The following is a 25,146-nucleotide window of genomic DNA, read 5'->3' as shown; positions in this document are numbered from 1 at the left end:
CTTTTAAATATTTTAGTTTTATAAATTTATTGCAAAAAAAAGAAACAACTTACAGATATCTAATTAAAAGTATCTTCTGGGGCCTCCCCTGGTGGCGCAGGCGGTTGAGCGCCATGCTGTGGGGCTGTCCACAGCCTCTACAGTGCTGGTTTGATTCCAGCCGGGTGGCGAGGGTCCCACATGGTGCAGCAGACCTCCTCTGTCACACTGGCTGCTCCCCTCAGCAGTGTATTTCGTCAGTCTGCCTGTTCTGTTCCCCGCTCTGTCTCTAGTGAATCCTCTCACCCTCCTGCGCATCTGGACTGTACCCTAGTTCTTGTATAAATAAATGAATCTTTAAAAAAATATCTTTTGCATTTTAAATTCACCCCTTCAAAACATTATTTGTAGGTTGCTGTGTAGTTTTCAAGACTTTTCTATGTTTATATAAGTGTGTATGTATAAACTCATATTAGTATAAACAGAATCTTACTGATTTTTTTTTTTAAAGATTTATTTATTTATTTATACAAGCACTGGGTACAGTCAGAAGCGCGGGAGGGTGAGACAATTCACCAGAGCCAGAGGGGGAGCAGAACAGACAGACTGATGAAATACACTGCTGAGGGGAGCAGTGGGTGCGGCAGGAGAGGTCTGCGCACCATGTGGGACCCTCGCCGGTGGCTGGGGATCGAACCGGTGCTGCAGAGGCTGCGGGCAGCTTTGCAGCCCAGCACTCAACTGCTGCACCACCGGGGAGGCCCAGACTATCTTTTTAAATGGGAATTACCATATATTTTGATGCATATTTTTCTACTTAATAGCCTATAAATGTGTGAGAGATCTTTCTAAATTGAAACTTCTAATTCAGCTTCATTCTCTTTAGTGATTACAGAGTACTCTGTTGTATAGAATTCTTCTGTGGGTGAATATTTAAATGGTCTCCTTTTTTTCCCTTCTCACATTGCTCTTACAAACATTTCTGTATTGTCATAAATATCTGTACATATTGATACTGGTGTTTCTATAGGAGATATTCCTCAATGTGGGATTGTCAAATGTAAGCTTTGTAAATTTAAAATATTCATAGCTATAACAAATTCTTTTTTTTTTTTAAATAGACACTGGCAGATTATAATAGTAGTAAATAACTTCTTTTTTAAAAAATTAATTAATTTATTTATACAAGCACTGGGTACAGTCAGAAGCACGGGAGGGTGAGAGAATTCACTAGAGCCAGACCGGGGAGCAGAACGGGCAGACTGATGAAGTACACTGCTGAGAAGAGCAGGAGAGGTCTGCACGCCATGTGGGATCTTCGCCTGGCGGCTGGGGATCAAACTGGCGCTGCAGAGGCTGTAGGCAGCTTTGCAACCCAGCGCTCAACCGCTGCGCCACTGGGGAGGCCCCTATAACAAATTCTTGCCACATTGTTTTTTCTTTCCAAATTTGTTTATTGTATAAAACTTAAAAAATATAAAAGTTGAGAAAATTGTATAATAAATCCATATGTACACTTCTCATAGTTTTAGTAGTTATCAACCAACAACAAATCTTATTTCATCTAATTCTCTCACTGCCCATCCCTCCCTTTCGTGGCTTCCTTAGCTAATTTTGAAGCAAATTCTAGACACTTTTATCATTTCATCCATAAACGCATCAATATTGCCTGGGAAATTTTGTTTTGATTTAAAAATATTTGCTTCTTATGTAGACTCCCAGGAGCTTGTTTATTGAATGAATCAAGGACTGCCTGTGTAGTTGGTCTGTGAAGTTGGTTTTCTAAGGTCATACCCAAAACCATATAATCAACATAGAAAAAACCTAACTTTTATTTCCATTCATTGTGTGGGGATGATGGGAAGGAGGGAAAGAAGAGGGGAAGCTGGACATACACTCAAATCAACCAAAATAATTTGCAAATTCTTGGGGTTAAGACTAAACAACAACAAAATTCCCTATTTGTCTCACTGAATATTATTATCTGGTCTTTTATAAGACTTTGTCTAAAGTTTCTGACTCCCGCGCCAAATGTAAAGAATAGACTCTACTATTAAGTAAGATCTCTTTTTTTTGAGCTCATAAAATTTTACGTACAGTCTTAAGCTGAGTAAGGATCAATAAAAGCCTCAGGTGATCAATTTTTTTCTGATTATTTATGATACATGTTACGATAGCTGTGCTGCAAGTTTGCTAGTCTTTGTATACTTTTGATGGGAGAAGTTCAAAATTGCATTTATTGAGAAGGATACTGGTGTATTTGTAATGGATGACATACTATGGCAAATACATTTTATAGTACACAAATTTTACACAATTTGTAAATACACAAAGTAAATACTTTTTTTTTTTTTTTAACTGAGTGTGAGCAAAGTATTGTCCTTTAGAATAATGAGTCAGGCTTTGTTTTCCAACAGAAGACCATTCAGGTGGAGTAGGTAAATTGAGAAAATGGTGCTTGAATAAGTCCGGAGGAAGAAAATCTATGGGATTGTTTAGCTTGAACTTTAAAAAAATAACTTGTACTACCCCAGTGTGTGCGGGGTCCTTTCAGTAATACTTAGAATCATCTCTTTTCATATACAAAGTTCTGGCAGTTTATAAAACTGGGAAAACAGCCTCCCAAAAGTATGCCAGATATACAATGTCATCATCTCAGTTCTCAAATTCATGCTTTGGGAATCATGACCCAGAATTTGCCCTTGTTACCAGACTTTTTTTAAAAAGTCAGAAGTTTATGATAATTAAAAAATCTCTGGTGTCCTCTTTGCATTTTTATTTCCCATATCACTACAAAAACTTGGTCAGTTTAATTTTTGCTACATGGTGGTCCTTTTTACAGAATGGTAGGACAAATCCCAAGTTGCTGAGACTCAATTATAAATTACAACAGTTTTTGAAAGCTGGAGTGGAGAAAAATTTCTCAAGATACTTGAAGCAGAGTTCTACAGGCTTCATCTCATTACAGTAAGTCACTAGATAGAATGACTTTGAAATTCCCTTATTCTCCTTGTTTTCCTTAGTTTGCTAATTGTAAGACCAATCATGCATGGAGATTGCCTCTGGGATAGCGCTTTTAAGAGTTAAATGAAGGGGAAATAATCATTCTATCTGGTCCAGAAGTGAAGAGTGACTGTAAAATCCAGGTTGCTGTATACCCAAGCAGATTTGTTTCTGGTGTTACCATTTCACTTCATTAGGGTTTGTTCATATAATAAAATATTTTAAAGGTTATTTATTTTAAAGAATATTTTATTCATGTCAATCTGTTGTCTCTAAAATAATTTGCTAGTAATCAGATCACTCCTTTCCCCATGGCTCTATGATAGGCTGCATCAGATACTTCTCTATCATTGTGTTCTTGTTCTCAGAGATATTAACTGCCAAAAATGGCATATTTTTATATGAAACAAGTAAATAAAAATCAAAAACAAGTAAATAAAAATTAAATTGATTTAGAAGCAAGTGAAGAGAATGAGTATGCAGTAGAATTCTTAAGCTCGTTTTTCTTTTCTGTCAAAGCAGCAGCATCCTGTTTGATAGAAAGCCAAGGGTCAGAGAACAACCTGCTGTTCTTTATCTGCTTGAAGCTGGAACTCTGGAGCGATATAGCTTTATTGCATAGTTAACTTGGAAAGATGAGGTTATAGGTTATGTACATATCTGGGAGGCTCTATGAACTTTATAGTCAGAACTTTATGAGCTTTATAGTCAAATGCCTGAAAGATTTCTTATTTACTATGAAAGTTCAGGTTTGGTCTAATTCTTTAGGTTGCTTTGTATAGTTGTGCAGGTTGTATAGTGCACTGCTGGGCCATAGCTAAGGTGGTACATTTAGAGTATAGACAAGGTAGATTTCTATATTGATTAGGACAATTTCCAGGAAGATGGCAGGCAAGTATTTTGAAGAGACGAATACCACATGGGCAAGTATAGTTCCTACTTTTAAGTATTAAAAAATTTCTTATAAAACTGAAAGAATTGGGCCTCCTGGATGGCGCAGAGGGTTGATCTCTGTGCTGTGAAGCTATCCGCAGCCTTTGCAGCGCGAGTTCAATCCAGGCTGGCCAGGGAGAAACCCACATGTTGCTGTAGACCTCTCCTGCCTGGCCCGCTTCTCCCCTCAGCAATGTCTTTGGTCTGTCTGCCTGTTCTGCGCCTGGCTCTTTCTGGTGAATTCTCTCACCCTCTCACGCCTATGACCTGTACTCCAGTTCTTGTGTAAATAAATAAATCTTTAAAAAACCCTGAAAGAATACTTTTAAAAGTTGTATTTACAGAGATAAATATATTACCATCTCTTACTTCTATTATTTCTCCCACATTTTCCTTTCTTTAGTATTGGAGTTTTTTTTTTTTTTCTTCTCCTGCAGAAATGAGGTCATAAGTGAATTTACTATAGACGTGTTTTGGATTTTTATTTTTCATGTATTTAGTTTGTTCACAATATAACAACTCTGAAGCCTTAATCTGTGCATGCCATGTCAAGATGACTTAATGCTTGGATCCTGTTAATAGCGCCATTGTGTGTTGAATAAACCTCACATCTTTGCCAGAGGTTTGGGTATTAGTTGTGATTCTATCAGTATGTGGTCAGCTGGGATTCCAAGTTCACTTGTTATTGCTCAGAGTTTCCAGAAAGTTGTCCAGGGTAGCACTGGGCTTTTGATAGTATTTATCATCAGGAGCTATTGTTTCTAAAGTTGGGCTTGGAGGTTTTGTTACTGTTTTTGCATCAAGATTAGTCACAGTTCAGGTGGGGTTGCGGTTGTATTTCTGATATCATGAATACTCTTGAGGTTTTTATCCCCAAGTTTATCAGCAACAGCAGCAGGTGCTCTTGGTGGGGACACCTACATTGTGTGGTTTTATGTGGCACTAACAATACCTAGAGGGCTTTAAATTGACCTTTCAGGACACCAGATTTTGAGTTCATCTTAAACAGTGGTTTGTCAAATTTGAGCATGGATCAGAATCACCAGGATGTCTTAATATATAGAATGTGGGTTCAACCACCAGAGTTTCTAATTCAGTAGGTCTGGGGTTGGACCCGAGAATTTACATTTCTAGTTTCAGATGATAATGATGGTGCTGGTTCAGGTATCACACTTTGAGAAGTACTCCTCAAATTTATTGTATTTTTCTTTAAATTTTTTAGTACCTTAAAGGAAATAGGTTCTGGCCTTTGAGAAAATTATCAGTCTTAGCATTCTTTTTTTCCTATGATGAAAAGGGATTTTTTTTTCCTTTCTGAAAACTATATATGTTTATTTCAGTTTTCTAACTGTTACAGGTTCTTATACCACATTTTTGATTGTATGTTTAATCATATTGTTATGCATTCCAAAAAATGGTATCTCTAGGTCAAAGGAGGTTTACATTTTTTTTTTTTTAAAGATTTATTTATTTATTTATACAAGCACCGGATACAGTCAGAAGCGGGGGAGGGTGAGAGAATTCACCAGAGCCAGAGCGGGGAGCAGAGCAGGCAGAAGGACCAAGGTACACTGCTGAGGGGAGCAGCGGGCGGCAGGAGAGGTCTGCGCGCCATGTGGGACCCTCCTCCGGTGGCCGGGAGCAGCCGGGGATTGAACCGACGCTAGAGGCTGCGGGCAGCTTTGCAAACCAGCGCTCAACCGCTGCGCCACTGGGGAGGCCCAAAGGAGGTTTACATTTAAATTTTTGACACATACTACCAAATTGCCCTCTGGAAAGATAGAATGAATTGACACTTCCACTAACAGTGCCTATAAACTGAAGTGTGAACTTCCTTTACTCCCATCTTCTTATGATAGAAAATGTTTTCTCTAAGTGCAGAATGGCCCTTCTTGGGGCAAATAAATATGCGATAGTACTGGAATTAATAGCAAGTCCTTAGCTCTATGTCCTTACATTTCATCGTAGTTCTGGTAAGATTATTGAGTCTTTGTGAGCTTCAAATTGCTGGGCATATAGCTTTATTTTTTTCAGATGACAGCTACATTATTTGTCCTTCATTCAAGTTTTGTTGAAAGTTTCTGAAAAAGGCCTTCATGGCAGTCAACATAGTTCTTTAGAATCATCTGGTGACAAGTTAAACAACTAAAAATATCTTGAAACTTTAGGGTGTAAAGGAAACCTTTAGAATAAAAGTCAAACCATCTCTTCAGTGATGTAATTTATTTTTTGCTGGTTGCACAGTCACCCTCTTTAAGCATGTTTATTTATAAATTATATGGAGGTGTTAGGGGGAAAAGGCAGTCCCAAAGCAAATTCCATACAGGCTTTGTGGACTCCACCCCCACCCCAGGTCAAAGCCAAAGACACTGGGAACTCCAAATCCCATCACCACCAAAGGGAAGGTGGCTGGGACCTGAGGGTGGGGTTAAGCAGCCAGGTGGATACAAAAGGCAGACACGTGGGCTTTGGGGGCTCTCTCCATTTTGGGGCCCTCGGCCAGCTTGCGGCGTCCGTCTAGCTCTGAGAGTGACTTTGGGGTTTCCAGGTCGTCGGATCGGGTAGGACGCATTAAAGACTTTATTTCCCTATTTTCTCCCTGAGTTGTACATTTTCCTTATTTCTTTTTCTCTTGTAAATAAACCTTTTATTAACCCTTTTGCGTGTGTCTGTAGTAGAGTATTCATAAGTCCCTTTAAAGCGCGCGGGTGAGGACCCACAGCCAGGAACCCGTTTAATATCGGGGTTGCTCTATAACAGCTGCCCCACGTTGGGCGCCAAGCTGTTATAGAACAACCCCAATATTAAACGGGTTCCTGGCTGTGGGTCCTCACCCGCGCGCTTTAAAGGGACTTATAAATACTCTACTACAGACACACACAAAAGGGTTAATAAAAGGTTTATTTACAAGAAAAAAAAAATAAGAAAAATGTACAACTCAGGGAAAAAATAGGGAAATAAAGTCTTTAATGCGTCCTACCCGATCCGACGACCTGAAAACCCCAAAGTCACTCTCAGAGCTAGACGGACGCCGCAAGCTGGCCGAGGGCCCCAAAATGGAGAAAGCCCCCAAAGCCCACGTGTCTGCCTTTTGTATCCACCTGGCTGCTTAACCCCACCCTCAGGTCCCAGCCACCTTCCCTTTGGTGGTGATGGGATTTGGAGTTCCCAGTGTCTTTGGCTTTGACCTGGGGTGGGGGTGGAGTCCACAAAGCCTGTATGGAATTTGCTTTGGGACTGCCTTTTCCCCCTAACAGAGGTATTAAAATATTTAAATATTATACACAGAAAAATAGAAATTAGAAAGGATGAGATTAAGATATTAGGAGTAGAGATGCTAATGTTTCTTTCTGTTCCTCTATAGAACAGAATCTATGTGGGCTTATCTCTTAAGCATAGTTTTTTATAGTGCACAAGGGACTTCCTGATTTGAGGCATATATCTGAACTGAAACTTCGTACATATCACAGCCCTACTAATCCCAAATACTTATTTTGATAGTTTGTTTCTGAGCCCTATAATGCACTTTACATTTCTTTCTCAACTTTGAAAAACAAGTTTCTTGTAATCACTATAATGGAGAATAAGAAAGAGGAGGGCTTTATTTACTTTTAGGTAGATGGAAGAATTCTAATATTTAATATCGTTGCTAGAACATATATTACCTGACTTTAGACCCAGTTCTATTCAGAAACTTGAGTGTTTGTAGAAGATATCATAGAAACAATCTTTTCTGATTTCTCTTTATTAAATAAATCTCAGTGTAATACGTAGTTAAGAACCCAATCCTAGACCCTGGGGTTAGATTATTTGGAGTTAATTTCTGGCTCTTGTTACTTATTCACTGTGTGATCTTGGGTGAGTTACTTTGCCTCCTTGTGCATTACTTTTCTCATCTGTAAAATGGGGCTTATGAGGACATCCATCTTATGAGGCTGTTGTGAGAAATGATGTCTAACTTTTCAAAGTTGGTGCTCAGTGCTTTCACCAAATTTTGCTTTTCATTCATTATTACTAATTGTCAATGTGTTATAATAAAGCAATTTTAAATTGTTTAAAATTTAAATTAAAACTTAAAATTTTAGTTTACTTATGCATCTACCACAAGATATTTTGATATTTTATAACAGCCTGACTGGCATTTTTCTGGAGTCCTACTGCTTAGGTGTGAACCCTGACTTTGTTACTTACTAGCTGTGTCACCTTAGTTAAATAAATTTATGTTTGTCTCTGGTTACTGATTATTTAAATGAGTGATATTAATAGTGCCTAGCTCATAAAATTGTTATCAAAACTAAATGAATTGTTACATGTATAGAGCTTAGAAGAATGACTGAATGTAGTGAGCGATCAGTAAAAAGTATACATTTTCTTCTTTATAGATACTTAAAAATGCATTTGTAAATTTTGATTTTAAAAATAATTTTTTTCATAAATTGCTTTCATGTTTTTATTTGGTTGTATTTATAATCTTTTAATGTCTTGACAGTATATTATTTTGAGATATTAAAGACTAAACAATAGTATCTCACTTCTATGTTAGAATAAGCAGTTTTGTTTTGCTTGTTCCATTTTTCAAAAAGAAAAGCTTATTCTTTAAACATTTCAAAAAGGATTTTTCATCTGGGCATTAAATGCATTTATTTGAACATTAAAAAACAATTTTAAACCTTAATTTAGAATACATATCATATGGTACTGAACTTCATGCCAAATTGCCACATGAAATAATACCTGGAAGTAAATTCATTGTTATTTTTATCTCATATTACTGTCAACTTTTTTCTTGTTACCTGGTTACACAGGTACTTATGTTATTGAGCTTTTAGTGAACTTTATAACCAATGGTGCATTATATAATCCATCATCTACATATTTTCATGAATGTTGTGATGTTGCTTTGGCCTGTGTTCTCTGTCTTTTGTGACTAGTTTTTAAAATTGAAGACAAAAATATGTATGATGGGAACTGTTTTATTTAGTTACTATTTGCTGAAATATTTATTATGGTTATTGGAGATCAAATATATAAAAAAGGCAAAATTAGAAAATCTAAACTGCGATCACTATATATCTACTTGTTTTTTCTTTGAATTTTAGAATCTGCTTTGGTGTCTCATAAATACATAGGTTTTTAGCAGTTTGGGTATATTTTGATCTGTGATTTAGCATGTCACTATTTTAAGTGTGGATCTGAGTTTAATTAAAAAAATAATTTTCATATACTTTTCCAATTTGAAATTGGCTAAGGTGAGTTACTTTATGATAAAGCTTAAGAATTATAAAAATCAGGTGCATTTTTTTTTCTTAGATCTGTAGTTAGAATTCTCATCTTTTATGTTTATCTTTTCCAACATGTAAATTTTTTGGGGTGGAAAAGACAAAATTTACTTTTATTGTCTTTATAGGTATCCTTTTTTTTTAATTGTTTGATCTATAAAAATTTCTTAAATATCCACTATGTCAATTACTACGTGAATCCCAAGGGATACAAAGATAAAACTAGGAGAAAATAGTTTCTTGGGAATTTCTTTGGCAGCATACTCAGATTCTTAATTGGAAAAATAATATTTAAGTAAATTTTCCATAATGTCAAATGTTTTTCTTTTCAAGGAGAACTACTTCACAAAGTTTTAGAAATATGGGAAGTGAAATAGTTGTATCATCTTTTTTGTGAGTGGTTGATTTTTTTTTCTGTTGGGAGTGGGGGAGGGATGAAACAAAATAATCCATATGCTCATAATTACTAAAGCTGGGTAATAGGTGCCTGGTGAAGATTCAGTTAATCTAGAACTTGATCACATGAAATAATTGTTTTGGCAGATATTTTGATCCAGTTTAACATTAAATATATATAAGCTTAATTTGTGGTAAATTTATTCTTTGTGATTTATCACTTGATTCAGTTTGTATTTCAGTAAAATTAATGTTACTTCTAGGTGAATACTGAGATGGGAAAACACATTATTAAAATCCAATGTAGAAATGATATGTTACTTATAATTAAGCATTTTTTTTTCTTTTTAATATACAGAATATATCAAGATTTTTTTTCTGGTGTTTTCTAGGTAATAAATTTTCCATTATGCAAATGTTTAAACATGCGTGGAAGGAGATAGACTAGTCTAATAAATCTCCTCCTCTCTCCCCCCCTCCTATGTTGTTATCTGTTTAGTTCATAAAGGAAGGATGAAGGGGAGTCTGGCTTAATTTTGCTGGACAGTACAAATGTTCAGGTAGGCAATGCAGTCTATCATCCTGATGCCCTAATCCATAGTCAAAAGAGGTTAGATGATAGTTTTAAGAGCTCTGTTCAGAGGGCCTCCCTGGTGGTGCAAGAGGTTAAGCAGTCCACACTATGAAGCAGTCCACTGCCTCTGCAGCATGAGTTTGATCTCCGGCCGGCCAGGGAGCAACCCACATGGCACAGCAGACCTCTCCTGACTCGCCCGCTGCTCCCCTCAGCCGTGTACATCCATCAATCTGCCTGTTCTGTTCCCCACTCTATCTCTGGTGAATCCTCTCACCCCCACATCTCTGGCCTGTACCCCAACTCTTGTATGCGTAAATAAATCTTAAAAAAAAAAAGAGCTCTGTTCAGAGAGTAGGTATTAAAGATAAGGGTGTACGTAGTATCCTTGAAGCTTATTTCAAACTCTCCACTTCATGTTAGATAGTAAACTGAGGTTCAGAGAGGTGAGGTAGATTGAGGTCACAATGTTTGGGGTGGTTGGAGAGTGGGTTTTTAGATTCTATAACTCAAATCTGGTAATTTTTCTCAACTTTCGCTGTTGGCAAAGTATGTTATTTTGGCATTATGTTGCATGACTTTCAGTTTATAATTTTTCATAGTGATGCTGTATTGGAATGATTTCATGATAGTTCTTGAATTTGTGTTTGTTACTTTAGTCTTTCCCATCCAATGTATATCCAACTTAGTCCCTCCTCTTATACAAGATCCAAATTTTAGACCCATGCATCATTATTCTGCTTTTGTATTCTTCTGTATAGAAACAGTCTCTTGTCTTTTCATTAACTTTTTTTCTTCATTGAACTGAAAAATAATGGGAAGATCTTTATGTCTAGTTGGAGTATCTTCCTTTTCTGAGGAGATTGAAGAAAAGGGGACATTTTTGTCAGGAACAGGCAGTGGAATAGCAAGAAACTGAGAAATATTTTGTAAACATCTTTTCCCATGTCCCTTTAGTAAATCACCCTTGCTGAGAAAGAGAACCAAACTAATGCTGCTTGGTTAGCATGGGAAGTGGTGAACCTAAGAAAAGGGCCTCAGACGTGATGATCCCAGTTTTGGGGTTTCAGGAGAAGCTATTCCTTGACTCTGACTTCACTTCTTCCATTCTTTGTATCTAAAGTCCCCTCCCTCAATTAGAAGTCCTCCCAGAAGCTTAATTTATCTACTTTGAACCTCTCCTCCTGAGAAGTAGTTTAACCTGAGGTATATTTGTACAGCATTAACTATGCTCTTTTGGGAATTTGTGATATAACCTTATTCCCTCTTGATAAATTATCTCCTCTTTCTTGGGTGCTCTCCTCCTGTGGTCTAAGTGAAATTGCTGCTGGTTGCAAATTGAACTAGTTGTCTCCTGTGGCAATAGAGACCAGTGGGTATGCTTGGGAGATCTCTTCTTCTACATCTTGACTATACAGAGTAGCATATAGGTTATGTCAGCTAGAGGGCCTATGTGCACTGGTGGTATCAACATTTATTGGCTAGGAAGAAGTTTTTGGATCAGGATCCTGGGCAGATACTTGGTGAAGGGAAGGGATACAGATGTGAAGATGATTTTTTGTTAAAAATTTAACAAATTTTTCATTTGTTAAATGAAAAATTATTTATGTATTTTTAAATTGAGGTAACATTGGTTTACAACACTGTATTATCATTTTAGGAGTACAGGTTCACATCTAGGAGTACAGGTTCAAATGTGTGTTATCATATCACTCCTACACCAAAGTGCCAGTGATTCTCCACCAGCAGTCCTCTGGATACCTTCCATCCTTTGCTCCATCCCACTCCTCCTGGTAACCTCAGTTCTGCGGTCAGAATCTAAGGAATTTAAACAGATAATTACTTGGTGTCTAATATATGTTCAGGATAGAAAGATGTATAAAATGGTCACAGTTCTTGAATTGCTGAGATGAAAATAGACATATGGAGCAATGGAACAGAATCGAAAGCTCATAAAAAGTACACATATATGTCAATAATATCATAACAAAGAAGCCTCATATGACCATACAATGAGGAGAGTCTCTTTAACAGGTGATACTAGGAAAACTGGATGGCCACATGTAAAAGAATGAAGTGGGGATCACTCCCTAACTCCAAACACAAAAATAAATTAAAAATGGATTAAAAATCTAAGATATAGGATCACAAATGAAAGAGGAAAAATCACAACAGACACAGCAGAAATCAAAAGAATAATCAGAAAACTACTATGAACAGTTATATGCAAACAAGCTCAACAACCTAGAAGAGACGGACAAATTCCTACAACTCTACAATCACCCAAAGCTAGATAAAGAAGATGTAGAACACCAAAACAGAACAATTACAAGCAGTGAAATTGAAATGGTAATTAAAACCCTCCCCAAAAACAAAAGCTCAGAACCAGATGAATTTACAAATGAATTCTGTCAAACATTCAGAAACAATTTAGTGCCTATCCCTCATAAACTCTTTCAAAAAGTTGAAAAGGGATAATACCAAACACATTCTACGAAGCCAACACTACACTAATACCAAAACTGAACAAGGACAACACACAAAAAGAAAACTATAGGCCAATCTCTCTAATGAACACTGGTGCAAAAATCCTCAGTAAAATTTCAACTCTCAGAATCCAACAATGTATCCATAAGCAAATTCACCACGACCAAGTAGGATTTATTCCAGGGACACAGGATGGTTCAACATCCGAAAATCAATCAATGTAATCCAACACATCAACAAAAAGAAATATAAAAACCATATGATAATATCAATAGATGCTGAGAAAGCTTTTGACAAAGTACAATACCCATTTATGATAAAGGCCCTTGAAATCCTCGGGATACACGGAACATACCTCAACATCATAAAGGCCATATATGACAAGCCCATAGCCAATATCATTCTCAATGGTGAAAAGCTGAAAGCATTTCCATTAAGATCTGGAACAAGACAAGGATGTCTACTCTCACCACTGCTTTTCAATATAGTACTGGAAGTCTAGCCAGAGCAATAAGACAAGAGAAGGACATACAAGGAATCCAAATAGGAAAAGAAGAAGTCAAACTATCACTATTTGCAGATGATATGATAATATACATAGAGAACCCCAAAAACTCCACAGAAAAACTAATTCAACTCATCAATCAGTTTAGTTAAGTGGCAGGATACAAAATCAACACACAAAAATCAGTAGCCTTCCTATACACAAACAATAAATCTGAAGAAGAAGAAATCAAGAAAACTGTCCCTTTTAATATTGAAACAAACAAACAAACAAAAAACAAATGCTTGGGAATAAACCTAACAAAAGAGGTAAAGGACCTATACAAAGAAAACTATAAAACACTGTTAAAAGAAATAGAAGACACAAAGAAATGGAAAGACATCCCCTGCTCATGGATTGGAAGAATTAACATTATCAAATGGCCATCCTACCAAAAGCAATTTACAGATTCAATGCTATTCCAATAAAAATTTCAATGACATTCTTCAAAGAAATAGAACAAATATTGATGAAATTCATATGGAGCCATTAAAAACCCCGAATAGCCAAAGCTAGCTCTCCTGAAAAAAAAAGAAAGGGAATGGAGGCATCACACTCCCTGATTTCAAACTATACTACAAAGCCATAATAATCAAAACTGCATGGTATTGGAACAAGAACAGACACATGTATCAATGGAACCAAATAGAAAATCCAGAAATAAACCCACAGATTTACAGTCAACTAATCTTTGACAAAGCAGCAAAGAATATTCACTGGAGCAAAGAAAGTTTGTTCAATAAATGGTGCTGGGAAAACTGGGTTGCTACATGCAAAAGAATGAAGCTTGACTACTACCTCACACCATGCACAAAAACCAACTCAAAATGGATTAAAGAACTAGACAGAAGACCTGAAACCATAAAATATATAGAAGGAAATATAGGCGAAACACTACATGACATGCACCTCAAAAACTTCTTTACAACCACGTCACCCAAAGCAGTGATAGTGAAGGCAAAGATAAACAGCTGGGACTACATCAAATTAAAGAGCTTCTGCACAGCAAAAGAGACAATAACCAAAATAAAGAGAAACCCCACCAACTGGGAGAAAATTTTTGCACACAACACTAATGCTAAGGGACTGATCACAAAAATTTACAAAGAGCTGATGAGACTCAACAACAACAAAGTAAATAATCCAGTTAAAAAATGGGCAGAAGAGCAAAAAAGAAACTTCTCCAAAGAGGAAATGCAAATGGCCAGCAGGCATATGAAAAAATGTTCAACATCAATTGTAATCAGGGAAATGCAAATCAAAACTACCATGAGATACCATCTCACACCAGTGAGAATGGCACATATTAAAAACACTAGCAACAACAAATGTTGGCGAGGATGTGGAGAAAAAGGAACTCTCCTGCACTGCTGGTGGGAGTGCAAACTGGTCCAACCACTATGGAAAGCTGTGTGGTGATTCCTCAACCTACTACAGATAGAACTTCCATATGATCCAGCAATTCCACTCCGAGGTATTTACCCAAAGGACATAGAAACATTAATTCAAAAGGGCACCTGCACCCCTATGTTTATAACAGCACTATTTACAATAGCTAAGCTGTGGAAACAACCCAAATGCCCCCAAATAGATGACTGGATCAAGAAGATGTGGTACAGGGCCTCCCCAGTGGCACAGCGGTTGAGCGCTGGGTTGCGAAGCTGCCCGCAGCCTCTGCAGCGCCGGTTTGATCCCTGGCTGCTCCCCGGCCACCGGAGGAGGGTCCCACATGGCTCACAGACCTCTCCTCCTGCCTGCTGCTCCCCTCAGCAGTGTACTTCGGTACTTCTCCCTGCTCTGCTCCCCGCTCTGGCTCTGGTGAATTCTCTCACCCTCCTGCGCTTCTGACTGTTCCCAGTGCTTGCATAAATAAATAAATAAATAAATAAATAAATCTTAAAAAAAAAAAAAAGAAGATGTGGTACATATACACAATGGAATATTACTCAGCAATCCAAAAAGGTAAACTCATACAATTTGCGACAACATGGATGGAGCTGGAAGGGATCATTCTCAGCGAAATAAGCCAGAAAGAAAAAGAAAAATACCTATGGTCTCACTCATAGTAGGAATTTAGAAAACCTAAATAAGGGACCAGGAAAAGGACTAATTATAATAAGGTAAAAATCAATATCAACAAGCAACTGTAGATCAGAGACACACTACTGGGGTGTGGGGAGGGAGGAGAGGAGGGATTAGGGTCAAAATAACGGGGATGGGAATTGTATGGGGAATATAACCAAAATGAAAATGCATACATTGTGCAAAAATGAAAAATGATGTAAGAATTACATAAAATAATAATAATAATAAAATAAAAGTCTTAGACATAAGACCTGCAACACCCCCTCCCCCACACACACTAAAGGGAATACAAGCAAAAACAAACATTTGAAATTACCTCTAATTAAGAAGCTTTTTACACAGTGAAATAAATATAAGTAGATTAAAAAGACAACCAGTTAAATGGGAGAAAGTACTCACACATTACACAACTGATGGGCTTGATTAATATTATTGAAGAATGTTCAACAATAACAACAACATCTAAGCCCAATTAATAAATGGGCAGCAGATCTGAACAGACTATTCCCCAAAGAGGATATCCAGAAGACCAGTAGACACATGGAAAAAGCTTCATTATCACTTCTAATAAAGGAGAAAGAAGAGCTTTGCCTGTTACACTGTTGGTGAGAATATAAATGGGTGCAGCATTTTTTGAAAGCAATCCGGATTTTCTTTAAAAAACTGAAAATGGAAATATTGTATGACCCAGCACTCTTGGGCATCTATCCAAAAGAACCATCAGTTCAAAAAATTATATACTCTATACAATGTTTATTGTGGCATTTTTGTAACTAGGACATGGAAATAACCAAAGTGCCCACCAAGTAGAAGATTAGATTAAGAAGGTGTGGTATATCCACTCCATGGAATACTGTTCAGCCATAAAGAAAGATGAAATGTTGCTGTTTACAGCAAAGTGGAAGAAGTTCAAGGGAATTATGTGTGGTAAAGCAAGTCAGAATGTCGAACAGTGGATGTTTACATAGTGGATAATTTGACAAAGCAAAAATACTTAAACAACTTTTGTACATTAATAAATGAAGTGAAGCTTCTGAGTTTAAGAGAGGGGGTGGTTGAAAGGACTAAAGGGGCATAATGGATAGTGGTGGAAAAATTTTTGTAATGGACAAGAAAAACTGCAATTTCTTTTCTATTTACGTTTCATACTTTTTATATTTCTGTTATAGAAAATAGCTCATTATGTTTAGTTGTTCACATTTGTTTCCTCAACAAGTTATAAGATTCCCTTTTTCTACCACCACTATAATGAATGAGCCATGGTAGGTACTCTGTTTCCTCTGGCCATTTTTCAGTTAACAGTCTTTGATTCATTTATATGCTTCTGTTTAGGTGATAATGTATCAACACTTATCTAGGAAGTGAACAGAGGAAATAGAACTTTATTTAATCAGTGGTAGGAACTGATTAAAGTGTTTTTGACTATTAGCACGGATATGAATGAGCTTGTTTTTCTGCTTGTTGCTACACATATCACTGAAATATCTTGGTGATATTCACTACATTTGAAGGTTACATTTAGGATTGTTTGACATTCACTCTGGGGAGCTCTGGAGGTAAGATCACTTCAGAAAAGGAAGTTTTTCAGAGCAGCAGATACTGAGTTATGTTGAGATCTGTCTATATGACTGGCAGTTTGGAGAATCATGCCGTACATATTTAAGATGCCACAGAGTAGTGGTTTCAAATACGAGCTACAAGTCCAGAGTCAAGTGGCAGATTATTGGTGTGAGGTCAAAACTGAGCTGCTTTTAACTCGGGCAGCTCTATACAGCACATGGCCTGATTTCTCTGTATGACATTAATGAACTTAGTGAGCCACATGGCAGTGACTAGTGTGAAGGCAATTTGTTGTTCATACATTTGTATTCATTACTCATCCCTGTAGCCCTAATGCCAAGGAATATTTGTTTTTGCTTTTTAAACCAAAGGACAACTCCCTATTTCCTTTCTACAAAGATATTTAGAGCAGCTCCTGCTGGCATACCATGACTCCAGTGGAAAGACTGAGGCTAAGTTTTACTTTCTGAAGCATTTCCTTCTCTTCCATATTATTAATCTGTCTTACAAACAGTCTACCAACTTTTCTCCCAGGTCATATTTATTAGATGAGGTGCAAATATTCTTGTGTATCCTCTTCTTTCTAGTTCAAATCTTTATCTTCCAAGTGGCAAAGGTGATCACTTCTTTTGAATTATCCTCTTTTAATAGTTTTCCCCATAACTTTACTTAATGACTTCTCCTTACATCTCTTTGACCTGTTTGCAAGGGTTGTGCTATCAACCATTTTCTACCTGACAACCATACCCCCACTCTTCAAGGCCCACTTCAAATGTCTGTCATCTCTGTTTTTCTAACTCCTCCAGGTAGTTATGTAGTTTATTTTCTTTGCTTGTAAAGAACATTATTCATATCTGTTATAAAATTTATCATATTATTTCAGCTTCAATCTTCCTGTCCCTCAATACTAAGCATTTCATCTTTCTGAGTCTTATGTTTGGAGCCAGTACATCTTTGTAATATTTGAGATAAGTGAGGAATATGCTATTATTTTCTAAATTTACTGTATTATAAATGCAGCTTGTTCTTAGGCAAATGAGTTGTAGGAAAGAATGAATATGGATGTTAATGTTCTAAAACTGGATTCTTGAGAAACTATTATGTCTACTTACAATTTGGAAAGTGTTTGTGTCCCCTTTGTAGGTGTCAGTTTGAAGGTCATTGCCCTAAATATATTCTTGTGCGTTTACATCAGGTTACATGTGGATAAAATGGTTGTAGCACCAATGTACATTATAGCTAAAACATGGAAATAATTCAGATGTTTGAGAACAATAGCGTTGATAAACAATTACTATATGTTCATATGGTAGAATATTATGCAATAATGAAAATGGATAAATCACAAAAGGACATGGACTCATTTCATTGTTTACACAATATTGAAAGATACAGGACAGGCAAAGAATACAGTTCTCTGTTCCCTTTGTATAACTCGAGAATGAGTAAAACTAACCACTATTGTTTACAGATGCATACGTTTATGGAAAGTAATAAAAAGAGCAAGGAAATGATTATTACAAATTCAGGGTAATGGTGACCTTAGGGGGAAGGAATAAGGGAGTGAGTTGGAGGGATATTGGGTAGGGTAATAGTAGCAATGATTCCAGTATCCAAGTGACTTCAGATAAATGATCTAACCTCTTAGCTTCTGTTTCTCTGTTAACTGAAATAGTATGGCTACTTTATGAAAGTTGCAAGGATTGAGGTATACTATATAAAGCAGTTAGCTCAGTGTCTCTGACTAATAGTCAACATTAAATAAATAGCAATATTATCTTTCTGTTGTCTCTCACCATGACTTGAAGCAGTTGCTCTATAGACTTTTGATGGGAAGGATAAATTTCAAACAAAAAAAGTAGATGAAATTGAAATAAGAAGAAAATATATTGAAATATGTTTGTAGCAATAATAAGGACAAGGACAGTGACATTTAGTTGCTGCTGGAACTTTGTGCTTTGCTACTTGGGCATATTATTTATTTAGTCTTCAAAATAATCCTGTGATTAAAAACTGGGCAGAAGAATTAAAAAGATGTTCTCCAAAGAGGAAATGCAAATGGCCAAAAGGCGTATGAAAAAATGTTCAACATCTCTTGTAATCAGGGAAATGCAAATCAAACCACAATGAGATGCCACCTTATACCAGTGAGAATGGCACATATTTAAAAAAAAAAAAAAGCAACTAGCAACAACAAATGTTGGCAAGGATGTGGAGAAAAAGGAACTCTACTACACTGCTGGTGGGAGTGCAAACTGGTCCAACCACTATGGAGAGCTGTGTGGAAGTTCCTCAAACTACTAAAAATGGAGCTTCCATACAATCCAGCAATTCTACTCCTACAAATCTACCCAAAGGACACAAAAACATTAATTCAAAAGGATGCCTGCACCCCTATTTTATTGCAGTACTATTTATAATAGGTAAGCTATGGAAACAACCCAAATGCCCCCAAATAGATGACTGGATCAAGAAGATGTGGTATATATACACAATGGAATATTACTCAGCAATCAAAAAAAGATAAACTCATGCCATTCACAGGAACATGGGTGGAGCTGGAAGGGATTATGCTTAGTGAAATAAGCCAAAAAGAAAAGTATCAGATGGTTTCACTTATAGGAGGAATGTAGAGGAAACAAATAAGGGATTGGGGAAAAAAAGTATAATTATAATTAATGAAAATTCAAAATCAATGGGCAACTATAAATCAGAGACATTCTGCAGGGGAGGAGGAGGGAGTAGATTCAAAACAGGGGTGGGAAGAGCTCAAGGAAATATGGTGATGGTACACAGGTGAATTGGTGGTGGGAGTTTCATGGGACTATACCTGAGAGGAGAAAGCATACATTGTAGAAGAATGATGTTATATATATATATATATATATATATATATATATATATATATATATAAAATAACCCTGTGACTAGATTTGGTTAGAATAACAATGTTTACTCATATCTCGTGGCTTAGGCGTCATTATCACCATTCTATGTCCGATCAGTTAGGTTAATTTCCCAGGATTCTGTAGCTGGGTTTTGAATTGAAAATTTTTTTTTCACCCTACTGTTATTAGTGATTAAATTTGACTTAAAAGTTGCTGGAAAATTGTTGTTAGTTGTATTCAGTGTATATGTAAATGCTCTCAGAAGTATTTAACTGAAATATGTCGTGAGAAATTTCTGTTGAGGAACTTTAGATTATATCCATTGCCGGGGAGGAACTCCATTTTTTATAGTTATGTATATAGTTATGTATCTGGCTGAAGTAATTTAGTTTTTTCTGGACCTATAGGCTTAATTCTAATTTAACACTATCTAATCTGAAATACTATAGCTGGGATTTAGGGAAATTATTTGTTACCTAAAATTCAGTGAGTTCAAGAGTATAGGCAAAATCTTACGAGGTTGGTTGCTAAAATACATCTAATGTGAACTTGTTCATCGCTTTTGATGTTTACTGTGGTGAAGTGATATTTGGTAGTTTGCAATCAGATTTACAGTAGACTCCAAGGATTAAAGAGATGACTTCATACCGCTAGGTATTAAAGATATATATCCTTTGGGTATTCACTCCTTCCCAGCTGTATTTGTTCCCTCATCATTATTTGTTAATAAGCATTTATATAGCCTTTGATTTTAAATAGGCCTATTTTCAGTTCAGAAAGTATGATTAGTATTATTTTCAATTTAAGTGTGCAGATAAATTTAAGTGGCTTAAAAAAAAAAATTACCCAGAGAGATTGTTATATCAAGTTTTATATTTCTAGCTCCAGATTGTTAGTGAAAATTGTAATCCTCTAGTGTAATTTTCTAGACTTGTACTTTGTTTTTTACTGAGCAGTTTTGGGTTAAAATTAACTGCTTCCTCCTATATCACTTAAGAAAGGAGATATGAAAAGTTTGTTTACATATTTACCATTAAAGTTTTAGGAGAGGGGCCTTCCCGGTGGCGCAGCGGTTGAGCGCTGGGTTGTGAAGATGCTCGCAGCCTCTGCAGCGCCGGTTCCATCCCCGGCTGCTCCCCGGCCACCGGAGGAGGGTCCCGCATGGCGCGCAGACCTCTCCTGCCGCCCGCTGCTCCCCTCAGCAGTGAACTTCGGTCCTTCTGCCTGCTCTGCTCCCGGCTCTGGCTCTGGTGAATTCTCTCACCCTACCAGGCTTCTGACTGTACCCAGTGCTTGTATAAATAAATAAATAAATAAATATTAAAAAAAAAAAAAGTTTTAGGAGATCAGAGTAAGCTGAAAGCATAGGAACTGTTTTGGGCCCCACAAATGAAGTTCAGTAAGTAAATCTGCACAAAGTTACATCAAATAGTAAGCAGAGGAGGAGTGTTTTTGAATTAAACAAACATACAAACAAACAAAACTGTTATTTTTATGTCACTGTGGTGGCACTAACTTAGGTACTTTTGAATTATGAATCTTATGTGAAAAATAGTGCTTTTAATATTTTATAGTTGGAACTGTCTCAGATGATTGGCAGTCTGGGTAAAACTTGTTACTTGCTTCTTAGAAGACAGTTTACAAAAGTCTTAATTCCTTTGGGATTTCTGAGGGCTTAATAGTTCCAAGTTCAGAATGTTTTTGCTCATCCTACTAAAAGAAACAGTAGAAAAGTATAAGGTGAAACTGCTTAATAGGCCAAATTCCACCACATCAGCATACTTGGAAGAGATGGGCCAATATGGCACTACACCCAGAATCTGCCAGGCACAGCCCACGAAAAGAGTCTAAATCAGGAATTCCATGGAAAGGTTGTGACTCACCCCAGGATCTCAAAGCAAAAGCTGACATGAAGACCTGAGGAGAAAACGGCAGGAAAGAATGGAATCATAACTTGTTCAGGGTTCTGGTAGTGGTTGTTCTAGGAGTGGAGATTTTTGATATTCCTGCAGGAAGAATGTTGTTAGAAATTTCTAGTTCCAGAATGTTGCTAATGGAAATGTTGATGTGAGGTAATTTGTTAGGTTCAGCAGTCTAAATGGTTGGTCTTCACATTCACCCTAATACCTTTGTTTGTACTAGATATTTCAATAGTAATAGCAGTTAACATTTATTGTTACTTTGTTTTAGGCAATATTCTAAGTAGTTTTATATGATTAACTCATTTAATGTTCACAACAGTCCTGTGAAGTAGATGAGACAAACTCAAGGGAGGTTGAATAATGCAGAGATCCAGGCTGGGCCTCTAGTCTTTGATCTTGACTACTATGCCATAGCAAAAACAATTGTGTGCATCAGAACAACATTTTAAATGTAGGCATTATCGCCTCCTTTTTATAAATTCTGTTTTTCAGATCATGCCTGAATAGGAAAAATGTAGAGATCAAATTTTAAAAACTTTTTTACTTTTATCTCACGCAGATGGATTTTTGGGTGTTCCTAAGGCTTTTGAATTGGCAGTGCTTCAGAAATTAGACCATAATCTCTTTCTGGTCTTAATTAGAAGAACCTTCTTGAAACTTATGTTATAATTAAAAGTAAATTATAATCTTAAATTTTTCTTAAAAGTATTTCATGGAAAATAAGAAAAAAGAGAACCCTAGATATTGAGACATACATGCTTTTCAAAGATCTTTTGAGATGAATTCAGTCATTACTATTTAAACTACTCATTAGTAGTTTCTAGAAGATATAATGCATTTAAGGTTCTCAGGTAGTTGTTTTGACTTAAGAGTTCATTGTGAAGTTTCTTTGTGAACAGATTGTTTCTCCAGTCTCAATGGCTGTTTTCTTAAAGTCCCTATAGTTCATAAGCTGTTAAACTTAGCATTCAGTTAAAAACTTAATTCAGTGTTTGCAGTCCCTTCTTCGCAACTGTTATTGGCCTAATTCAGATCCTCATTTTATTTGGACAAGTTTCCTTTCTGGTGTTTCCACTTCATTTGTTTTTTAAAAATATATACTTTACAAGGTCTACTGTATGTGAGTCTGTGCTCAGCATTGAGTCTATCAGCAGTAAACAAGACAAACATGTTTTAGCAGAGGGCTTAGTCTGTCAGTCTGTTTTCCATCCCATTACCATAAACTTGGTCTTAAATCCAGACCAGGGCCTCCCCGGTGGTGCAGCGGTTGAGCGCTGGATTGCGAAGCTGCCTGCAGCCTCTGCAGCGCCTGTTCAATCCCCGGCTGCTCCCTGGCCACCAGAGGAGGGTCCCACATGGCACGCAGACCTCTCCTGCCACCCTCTGCTCCCCTCAGCAGTGTACTTCGGTCCTTCTGCCTGCTCTGCTCCCCGCTCTGGCTCTGGTGAATTCTCTCACCCTCCCGTGCTTCTGACTATATCCAGTACTTGTCTAAATAAATAAATAAAATAAAAAATTAAAAAAAAAAAATCCAGACCAGATCATTGCTGGTTCTTTTTGCCTACTTAGGGCTCTTCATAGTCAAGTTGTAGCATACCTTAGCTGTTCAAATGATGTTTCCAATGAAACCATCTCCCCGTAGAAGCAGAAATAGTTATTTTCTTATCCTTGTTCCCATAGCACTTTATAAAAACTTCTATCAGAGTATTCATTATATTGTATTTTAGTTGTTTGTTTCAGTCACCTTGGATAGTTTCTGAGTTTCTTGATATCAAAGAATTCATTATTGCTTTGTCTTCAGTGTCATATATAGTGTCTGGAATGTGTGCTCAACAAATTGTTGAATTATTATATAGCCTTAGTACTTGGTATCATTTCATATATATATATATGTCTTGTTTCCTCTACTACTAGGTCACAGAGTGTCTTTTAAGTTGTTTATTCTTTTTGATGTCCAGGCTGATGCAGATGTCATTAATATCCTTAAATAGTTATTGATTATTATTGTTCTTGCATCATCTTCTGCACACTACTCCAGTGTTTAGAAAAACATTTGTTGGTTCCTGGTTTTAGATAAAATCTTGCTTTATTTGTAAAAAATGCAAACTTTTATTTAAAGTCATCTTATTTAATTTCATGCCTGTCCTAAACAGCTGTTTATCTTACTGATACAGAGATTGCTTTCTTTCCTTTGGAGACTAGAATACTTAGAGCTAAATTTGTGACTCACCTTCAGTAAAGAATGTTAGGGTACTATTGTGAATGTACTCATCTACTAAGCTCAGGTATTTAGGTTTTATGCTTTATGATTTCTTGATATGCATATTGATTGGCATGTGGGCTAATATTGTCTGCTGTCTGCATTGATAAATAAAGTTTTATTGGAATATAGCCATATTCATTTGTTTATGTATTGTCTATAGCTGCTTTTGCACTATAGCAGCAAAGTTGAATATTTGTGAAAGAGACCATATGTCACACAAAGCTGGAGATAGTCATTGGCCATTCACAGAAAAATCTTTCTGACAACTGTTCTAGGTGTTGGCTGATTCTTGCAGTGAGGATATAGTGCAATAGAGCCTCCTGGTGACCCACAATGGACATTTACCATCAGCAAGACTTAATTAAATCTTTATTGTTTTTAAACCACTGACATTTTGGGGTTGTTTGTTATGGCAGCGTAATTCAACCCATCCTGACAGGCTGTTTATAGGGGAAAAAATTGAGTTTGTTTGAAGAGGAGGAAACCTCTGGAGAGGAGTAATGTGAAGAAATGATGGACAGGAATGTTAGGGTGATGTTGTGAATGTGCTCGACTGCTCAGCTGTTAGGTTTTATTTGGAATCCTCAGTATGGAATCCTTTGGACATGGGTTTTTTTCCCCCCATGGGACAGAAGAGTATCGCAGGAGTTTAATACTAAAAAGATTAATCTGCCCATAGTTATAGAAGGTCTGGGAGCAGTAGTTGAGTCAGGATCCATAAAAGAAAGCAAAAATTCCTGAAAACCCCACTGACTGATTTAAAAATGGAGTTGCTTGTTTTTAATTAAGTTGCAATAACTTAGTTTTTTGTCCTGTTTAGTGCTTAATAATAGCAACCTCACATTTTCTGTAAGTTGAGTTGTTACACCTTGAGGAAAACCTCAGGGTAAGAGGGAGTTGTGATAGGTAGGGCCCAGCTTTACTTCCTTGTTCATTTCCTCTTTTTTTTTTTTTTTTTTAAGACAAAGCAAACACATCAAATACTGCCATCAACTCAATGAAATTTGGTGTCAGATGGCCGTAGGTAGTATTTTAAAGTGAAAAACAATCGCTTTAGAATGAGGTTTTACTCCATCTCCTATTACTTAATCTGCTCTATATCAAGGGAAACCTTTGTCAGCTTGCTGAGTTACAGGAATGCAATTCAAAGTGTTTAATAGCTCCTCCAGGTTGAGACATAATATTTTAGGGGACTGAATCCTTGAGGCTTCCTAAAGCAGTTTCATACTACAT

General features: G+C 36.7%; 1 protein-coding gene across 4 annotated transcripts in view; it reads left to right on the top strand.

The window, feature by feature from the left end:
* EXOC6B (exocyst complex component 6B) overlaps window positions 1-25,146 on the top strand; it is a 586,102-nt gene that overhangs the window by 25,960 nt on the left and 534,996 nt on the right. The window contains exon 2 of one of the 4 annotated variants that reach the window (XM_054701728.1): window positions 2,822-2,946. The exons of the other annotated variants lie outside the window; for them this stretch is intronic. The gene's annotated coding sequence lies outside the window, so the exon portion shown is untranslated. The remainder of the gene's footprint in view (window positions 1-2,821; window positions 2,947-25,146) is intronic. 4 annotated transcript variants of the gene reach the window in all.

The sequence above is a fragment of the Talpa occidentalis genome, unplaced genomic scaffold (genome assembly GCF_014898055.3).
Source record: "Talpa occidentalis isolate TD23 unplaced genomic scaffold, MPIMG_talOcc4v2.1 talOcc4.5, whole genome shotgun sequence".
NCBI lineage: Eukaryota > Metazoa > Chordata > Mammalia > Eulipotyphla > Talpidae > Talpa > Talpa occidentalis.
The sequence above is the reverse complement of the archived record's forward strand: the minus strand, read 5'-3'. Positions and strand labels throughout refer to the sequence as shown.